General features: G+C 35.9%; 1 protein-coding gene across 9 annotated transcripts in view; it reads left to right on the top strand.

Annotated features, from left to right (window-relative positions):
- Nucleotides 1-5,036: 5,036 nt before the first annotated feature.
- LOC121325532 (fibroblast growth factor receptor 3) overlaps nt 5,037-8,679 on the top strand; it is a 54,993-nt gene continuing 51,350 nt past the window's right edge. For all 9 annotated transcript variants that reach the window (XM_041268216.1, XM_041268179.1, XM_041268170.1 and 6 more), the window contains exon 1: nt 5,037-5,731. The gene's annotated coding sequence lies outside the window, so the exon portion shown is untranslated. The remainder of the gene's footprint in view (nt 5,732-8,679) is intronic.

Here is an 8,679-nt window from a genome sequence, read left to right as displayed (position 1 = left end):
TCACTTTTAATTAGTTATTTACATCTGGTTTTGAAGCTTAATATAGATATGTATTATGAAGTAGCAAAATTAACATTAGAATGTTTTTAATAATAGATGCACTGATTCATTAACTAACCATAATTAACTAAACATTTCGGGGTTTTGTTTTTAGTTTTTTTTAAAGTGGCTGTTAGAATATTTTTGTCATTTTGAAATAAAGAGCATTCATTAATATCACTTAGCCAGCAGAGAGTAACCAATGTTTCATTCTTTCCACGATACAGACATAGGTTCAAATCAAGTTTAATTATCAAGACACATGACTACAAAAGCCTATAAGCTTTGTCCTCAGTGACACCACTAAATAGGAGGTGTATTTCTGCTGCTAGGTGGTATTTGTAGCTTTTTTATATTGCCATACTGACAACAAAATATTGTATTAAGCTGTATATGTATGTATATTCTAATAAAAATGTAATACTGTTTGATTTGTAGGAAAAGTCATCTGTAGGACATGCCTTGGTAGCAATTCTGTTTGAAGAGAAAGGCGCTGGGGGACGGTGAGATAGCGCAGTTCGCATGCTTACAGGTAGCCCCTTCAATCTTCGAGTGAAGAAGCAAGACAGGCACTTTCAAAATAAACTTAACAGAGAAAGTAACTGGACCTGAACTCTGCAAGGCGGGGGGTTGACTTCGCGACCTTTGAGGAGGTAACGATTTGAGAGACAGCAGGTAAGGAAATGCATCCAACAGGTTAAACTGGGTCGTTTTCTCTAAGTGTGGTTTACAGGTAGGCTACAACCATTACTAAGTTGTATTCTGTTAAATATATAAACACACGTGTCACCTTCAGAAAGATTAGATTCCCGTGGCTTTATTAAATTGGTACCGTATTATTATTATTATTATTATTATTATTATTATTATTATTATTATTATTATTTGTAATGAGTATCCCAAGTCGTGTGTCTAAAAGCCTTTTTATATTCATATTTATACGCCGTTTTTGTTAAATAAACGTATTATTTTCTTACTACCCAAAGTACAATTTTCTGGCAGTTGTATAACACAAAACGTTTAAATGCGCATACGTAAAGCGTGGGCGGTTTTTATTGCAAATAATTACCTAAATTAAGTCTCCGTAGTTTACGATGCCATTAAGTTGCCCTGTCAAAACAGCCTAGAGAAATGACACTCATTGACGCGCTTTTACAGCTTATTTTACTAAATTAGTGACACGATCCTACCACTTTTACACCACTAATTGGCTCGTAAGCTAAATGAGGACATGATAGGAGGTTTATACAAACAAGCAATCATTAGGCCATAAAGCCCTCAAGTCTCCTTATTCTGAGCATATGCAACATTTCTATTGCCTACCTTCGTGTTATTTAAAAGAAACATCCATTCTGAGATTGTTTACACACTTTGTAAAAGTGCCCTCCCCTTATCCCATTCATTATTAAAGCGTGTCTATATTTGTTTCACTGCGTTCATAATTCTTTTTTTTTTTCGTTTTAAACTCAAGCTTAAAAATACTTTTAAAAAACGTAATGATTTAATGATAAGCGCTGTAAGTTTCGTTTTCGTTCACATTAATGTTTGAAAAAGATTATTTTCGTATTTTTAGAATGAATTGGGTTTAGCCTGTTGAGACAAACTGCAACATAACTATCAAACAAGTATTTTCACACTGGAAAAGGATGCCGATTTGAACGTGGACAACACGGTTTACAGTTACAAACAAAAACGTCATTGTGAGGTAACCAAATACTGTCAAATAAAAAAAAAATGTGTTTGGGCTTATCAATAAAGTATAATGTCATCAATCTATACTAATGTATCCACCGCATGTACACTGCATTTCCTGACTGGCAGTACTTTTTTTGATTTGTTGTTTTCAGTTCTCAATATGACGGAGTGTGGGTTCTTGACTATCACGTGCGAGTCAGTCAGAAAAAAAAGTACTGTAAATAAGAACATAAGAAAGTTTACAAACGAGAGGAGGCCATTCGGCCCATCTTGCTCGTTTGGTTCTTAGTAACTTATCGATCCCAGAATCTCATCAAGCAGCTTCTTGAAGGATCCCAGGGTGTCAGCTTCAACAACATTACTGGGGAGTTGATTGTGAAGGAAAATACTCGCGTATTTACAAGGGGCTTGGCGGTGATGTCATCATTTTTCCCAATGCAATGTCTTAATGAGATATGGTGACACGGTTAGATTTATTTTTCATAGCATGGTCTTTGTGCCACAAAGGTGTATGGTAGATAGATTGTTTCCTTCGAATGGAACTGGTGTTATAAAACAAAGGGGGTCGAGATTGAGCTAAAGTTCGTTGAAGCGTCTTGGGGGTCAGCGGGGTCCCAAGCATGCTAAATTAGTCTCATCAGTACTTCGATTCTGTCCATTGTCTGGCGGGCTGTAAACCTGACATGGTTTGGCATTTAGGAGTTTGCTTCCCAAGCCTCTCTCCAAGAGCATTCACCCCAGTGCCACTGCAGATGCCATTGTCTGCATCGGGCCCCTGAAAAATGCCCCCGTTGTAAAAGTTTAAATTGTTAACCTTAAATGGTATGGGGAAGCCTATTTAAAATGTATAAATAGCAAGCAGATCGATTTAACTAAATGTGAATGCTAGCTGATGTTGCTCAGAAAAACAGAGCTAGTAACTGTAGTCATTTTGAACACCCTGTCAATTAAACTCGGTGCCCCTAGTTTTTAGTTTATATACCCAAGTACAACTAGAATGTGTTATTCTTATATATTTTCCCACGTTATGCTCTTATACCGCTTGGTTATCCCTTTTGCATCTGAGCAAATAAGCGTGTATGGGAGAGCTGATGTAATGTACCCATGCAATGTTACTGCTACTGTGGTATGATCATCTCAGATAATATTATAAATCTATTTAAGCCCCCACACACTCACACACTCACCAATCCACACAGACACTTGCGCACCCCCTACAGCCCAGTGAACAAAAAGCATGGTCAAAATAATTACACAGTGCAGCTTGCATGGACACATTGCCTTGTATTTATTACCAGGGCGTGCTCTCATTATAATTACACTGGAGAACAGCCAATCAGTGCTCAGGAGGTTACACATTGCTATTTAACTATGTATACTACGTGCTTTTTTAACTCGGCTACTAATTGTTTTACACGTATTAATTTCTTGTTATATATATATATGAGCTGTAATTTTGTAGGCTACATACCCATATTTTAATATTAGTCTGTGGGGGGAAAGCATCCAATTCAATGATTTCACATTAACCTAAACAACGGAAGGTGCATGGGAATGTATTTATGGAAAGCTGATTAACAACATAATCTGTTCTTTAAAGGGTTTTGGAGCTCACATTTCATGGCCGTGCAATCCCGTTAATGTTCTGCCGACAGTAATTGTTGATAAGAACTCCACTGAAAATCTAACTCGCATATAAGTAATTTTCCGTCCGCACATTTTACATAAAGAGAAGTGCCTTCAGCCAAAACGACACAATAAAATCGTGTAATCAAATAATCAAATAATAATGAAAAAACAAACATACCACTTGCTAAAATAGAAATTAATAACTGCGTGTTTGGCGTTATTCTGTGTATTGTGCATCACCATTGTGGCCATGTCTGTTACTTGCTAAGAGCAGAGTAGGGAACGGTTTGTTTGAAAGGGACCCCGCTGAAGTGCTGTGTATTCCCTTTGGTGCTGCACAGAGCGAATTTCATCAGGACAGAGGTTTGTGTGTTTGCAGAGTGACGTGAGCCATCTGTCCTGTGCCTGAGAAAAGGAGGGCTCTCGCTTCCAAAATATGTTAATCAGCAAACTCATTGCTTTGTGTTCACACTCTGACCCACTGTGGATTAATTCACATTCCCGATTATTACACGTGTCATTAGTTCTATTAAAAATAATTAAAAATTAACTCTCAAAGACGGAAGGTATATATATAGAATACTAAACTCAAGAAAAAAAAGGGATAATAGTTATTATTTCTGTCAATGCTATAATGATTACATTTAAGGTTGCCTATAGCGTTGCGTTAACCATGGGTTATTTATGCTTCTCATCTCATGCCCTTGATTAGCCCCCTTTAAAGCGTGTTTGATATGCACAGTAGAAGGCATGTAGGCCTATATTATATAAAGTGGATTTTTCTCTATTTAGTTTAGCCTACAGTTTATATGGGGCTGAGGTAAATCCAGGTCTTTACAGCGGAGATTAATGAGCAGCATGCCAGGGTAAATCATTTCTTTATTGTAATATAATCAGCTTTAGGTTTGTTCAAATCTTGCTAATATAAGCAGAATGCAAGTATAATATAAATAAGGGTTTGAATTATACAAACGACAGGTCGATTTTAAGTTGTGAAATGTGCAAATCTTACAAGAATGTATAAAAAGGAGAATCGATGACGAGTCTCTTTTCATAACAAATGCCACGATTAAGTGTGATAAAATAAATGTGCTCCGAACTGCCTGAGTAAGTGGGATACATGGATATACAAATTGTTTTAATCCTAACGTGTTACTTCTGATCTTATATTGTACTTTAATAGTATTTGCGCTTACTGTATTTAAATATTGATTTTGCACTGTACCCTGTATTTCCCTGTAATATATGGACATTTAGCTGACATATTTCTGCAAATGGTTTATTTAATTATTATTATTAATAATATTATCATCATTATATGACTCAACATTGACTGTTAGTCAGCGGAGATACTTACACACACATATATATATATATATATATATATATATATATATAATATATATATATGATATATATTATATGTCACACACACACACTATCCGATATGTAGCCTATACAAAAATTATTTTTTGTGCCGCTTAATTTAGATAATCATATAAAATAGACCGTTTACAACTTTCTCCTATATCAGGAAGGAATGAGTTAAAGCTTTTAAATCTAAACATTTATTTAAAGAGTGATTTAATTATTCGAAGTCGTAGCGAGGGAGGGAGGCGCTAGGTAGTCCCCGCCCATTCTTCTCCCAAATGTTCTCTCGCTTGCTCCCTTAACTCACAAGGGGGCTGGGACAACTAGGGCACTCTGTGCTGAGCGGGTCTGGAGCCTGAAATCTGATCGTTATTATAAAAAAAAAAAAAAGATTCTGCTGCCTGAAGTACAGCGTTGCCAGTTCAGGTCTTCAAGCCAGTATTTCACACACCAATCAATAGCAGTGCACTCTCACACTTTCCAAGGAGCTATAGCAAGGCAAGCGGGCATTCAGAGAGAGACAGAGAGAGAGCCGCGGCACAGGCAGGAGGCTTCAGCACTGGACTTTATACAGCCACATCTCTGAATCAAAAAGAGGGACCTCGGTACAGCTGCAGCAGGAATTGTTTTATACAAATAAAAGAAACGGGTACACGTAGACATCAGTTAATTAAGTTGTAGGGTTTGTTTGCGTAGCCTCTGAGTTTTTGGAAGCTCGGAACAAAAACTGAAGAAGAAGAAGAAGAAGAAGAAGAAGAAGAAGAAGAAGAAGAAGAAGAAGCGCTTATTGGATATATTTCTTAAAATTGTCTTTTTATAATTGGTTTATTTGTATTTATTTTTAGAAGGAAAGGATTTTACAACAATTACAAAATTGGCACAGAGACGATTTCAACGTCTTTTGAAAGCACCTTGGGAGGAATTCTGTCAGAAACTGTATACAGTATTGTGCTTAAACTAAAGTGGATCTAGCCGAGATTATTCTGGTCAACTGCAGGTCAGTATGCTTATTCAACCTTTCCCATTTTACATGTCATTTATAAAGGTCAATTTGCATCTCTGGAAATTACCTCTTTATCCCTATATGATGGCTAATTGTTCATTGGTCGTTTTATTACTAAAATGGCTCGAGCATATATGTCATCTGCTGTGAGTAAAATGTTCAACTAAATAACGTGCGTTGCAATAAGCGGGCCAGACACGTAGATCAACACTTTCTTAATACTTTTAAGTTAAAACGTCGTAATGGCCAAATGGCATGAAGATGTCACCCACCACATCTTTGTGGTTCGTAATGATTTTTACTTTAACCACACGTGTGGCGCCAATGCTAGCAAAGAGGGCATCAGTCAAAGCATAGTCTATCAGTTAACATTTGTCTTTCTGTTTGGATATTCCTTCCTTGGACTTCGGTTCTCCAGTGTAATTAGTTCAGCGTGTGCCGTGTACAATTGTCGATGTTACTGTCATATGATGTTGTAGACTTCGTGTGAAATTCGGTGTACTATCCCGTGTAAACAACACGCAACTAAAGTTGATTTTATAATCGCGTGCCTGTGAGAAGCACTACGATGGAGAAGAATTGGTTGTGAGCCGGTCTGTTCTGAACATGGACAGCACTGTCTGCTATATATGGGTTTTTTTTGTTTGTTTAGGGTTTTTTTTAAGTGCATGCTTTGGATGTATTTCAGATCTTTTTAAATCAGTAGTCAGACATTCTTCAGCAGTGGGGTGAATGTAATTCACAAACATTTCGATTTTAGGAATTCACTGATGTCGCCTAATGAGCAAATCAATGTAAATAAATTATGGTAATAAAAGCTGTGGAAATTAATTTGTTTTTGCACATATCTGTTTTATAGTCAGAAGGAAAAAAACAGCTGCTCACTCATATTGTTTTCTTGCGTCTATCTAATCTTTACATGTATGTAAGGAGGATCGTGGCTGCAGTGCGTACAGTATATGCTGTGTGAGAGCTGGGTGATTAGGACTATACACGGCTTCCAGCTTGTGTGCTTCAGTACGCATTACATTAGGAGGCGCACTCACACGAAACGTTTTTCAAAGTGGGTTTTATAACATTGTGTAGACATATGCTAAAAAGACTTTCCCACAGGTATCTTAAGAATGTTTTATCAATCACTAAAAATTGAAAAATCGTTGCCGTGGGAAGAAGGAAGTGAATTAAAAATACAGATTCGTGCAGGACTGTAACGGAAGATTTCAAAGGAACTTTGTGAAGCAGTGTTGAAGGCAGAATGAAAGTGTGATGTATTGTTATAGTACAAAGCTTTTAGAAAGATATAAATAATAGGCACATATTTTAAATCTCAAAGAAGTTGTGATATTTTTCATGATTTAGATTTGCCAGACAGAAAATAATTGACAGCATTGTTTATTCAATAGCATTTAACATAGCCTACACTTCTAATGTAGTACAGCAGTATACGGTATTATGACAAGGCGATAATTTGGCTACTGTAGTTAAGTTTTCATAAGGATTTATTCTTCTAGTGCAGTATAGTATCACCTCGTTGAAACAGCACTGACAAGTGTATTTTAATACACAGTGGTGTTTCTAGAGGCATCATCAGAAACCAGTTGCTTTCAAGAAAGCTAGTAACACCAGGAGACAGAAGGGTGTTTAGGGGAAACTAACAAGAGTAATTACCTTGAGAGTAGGCTAATGCAATAATGAAGGCATGGTCCCAGCTTAAAAAAAAACTAAACAAAAGCAAATTATTTCACAATGTAGCTAGAGGAGTATTACAATCTAAAAATGAAGTAAACTTGGCTTCAGAAACAGTACTTATTGGAAACTAGTTGCTTTGTGTCGCAAGCACAGTGAAAATTATAGGCAACAGTGAAAGTGTTAATGTATGCACTCGTTTAGTACTCGGTTTGTCATTGACATAACCCTTAACCCATAACACAGATATATTGTTTTGTTAAAAAGTTATCATTCTGAATTTTGCTTTTTTTATTTGTTGCTATTTGCCCATAGTAATGCAATGGTGGTTACAATCTCATCTTGTTAAGACATTATTGTGATTCAAAGCACTTGTTAAAACCAGGTGTTTATATTTCACAGTATTCTTGGCACACAAAGAAATCTTTGTTTTGGGGTAAACTTTTTACTAAGCCATGAAGCAGTCTTTGGTGTATGAAAGTATTATTCGCATAAGAAAATCCATCATAGGATGAAATGACCAGTACAGACCAAAACTAATTGAGGCAGTAATCACACATCTAATTTCAGTCATTAATCCATGTTTAATCCATGCTTTTCACGACTTTAATTCAGAATTGCTATTTCAAGCGCTTACTCCATGACCAACCCCCAGATCTGAAAAGGAAATCATAAATCCTCAAAATATAACAAGGTTATCAAATAGTATTTGCTATAGTATAAAGGTGTATCATATCATCTTAAATCTAGCTGAATTGGAATGTTTCATTTGTGTGTGTATGATTGTTACTTGGAATGTGCAGATGTGTTTCATTGATCACTTAAGATTGATTAGCAATATCCCAGATTTAAGTAGTGACATCCTCTGCTAATTCAATTATTTCTCTTCTTGATCAAAGTTGAGAGTTAGATCCACTCCCTGCGTCCTACAAAATGCATTGTTCTTAACACACACATTTATTTAGTCCGAAATATTGATCCTAGAATCGAGTCTATTAACCCATCCTTTGTGGCGTTGTAGATTTTAAAAATATATTTTTATAACCATGTGTGATATAATATTGAAGATATTCATAGTAAATTGGCCAGTGTTAAATCAATGTAGGAGTCATATTTTAACATGTTTCCGTGTACATATGCTCCCAGACTCCACAATGTAAAAGTGACACTTGAAAATTAAAAAAAAAAAAAAAACTTTCATTGTGTAAAACATTAAACTATGGAAGTTAAATTTACATCTCTTTCAAGTGTATAAC

This window comes from Polyodon spathula, chromosome 1 (genome assembly GCF_017654505.1).
Source record: "Polyodon spathula isolate WHYD16114869_AA chromosome 1, ASM1765450v1, whole genome shotgun sequence".
NCBI classification, from domain to species: domain Eukaryota; kingdom Metazoa; phylum Chordata; class Actinopteri; order Acipenseriformes; family Polyodontidae; genus Polyodon; species Polyodon spathula.
Note: the sequence above shows the minus strand (reverse complement) of the source record. Positions and strands in the feature narration are given on the sequence as shown.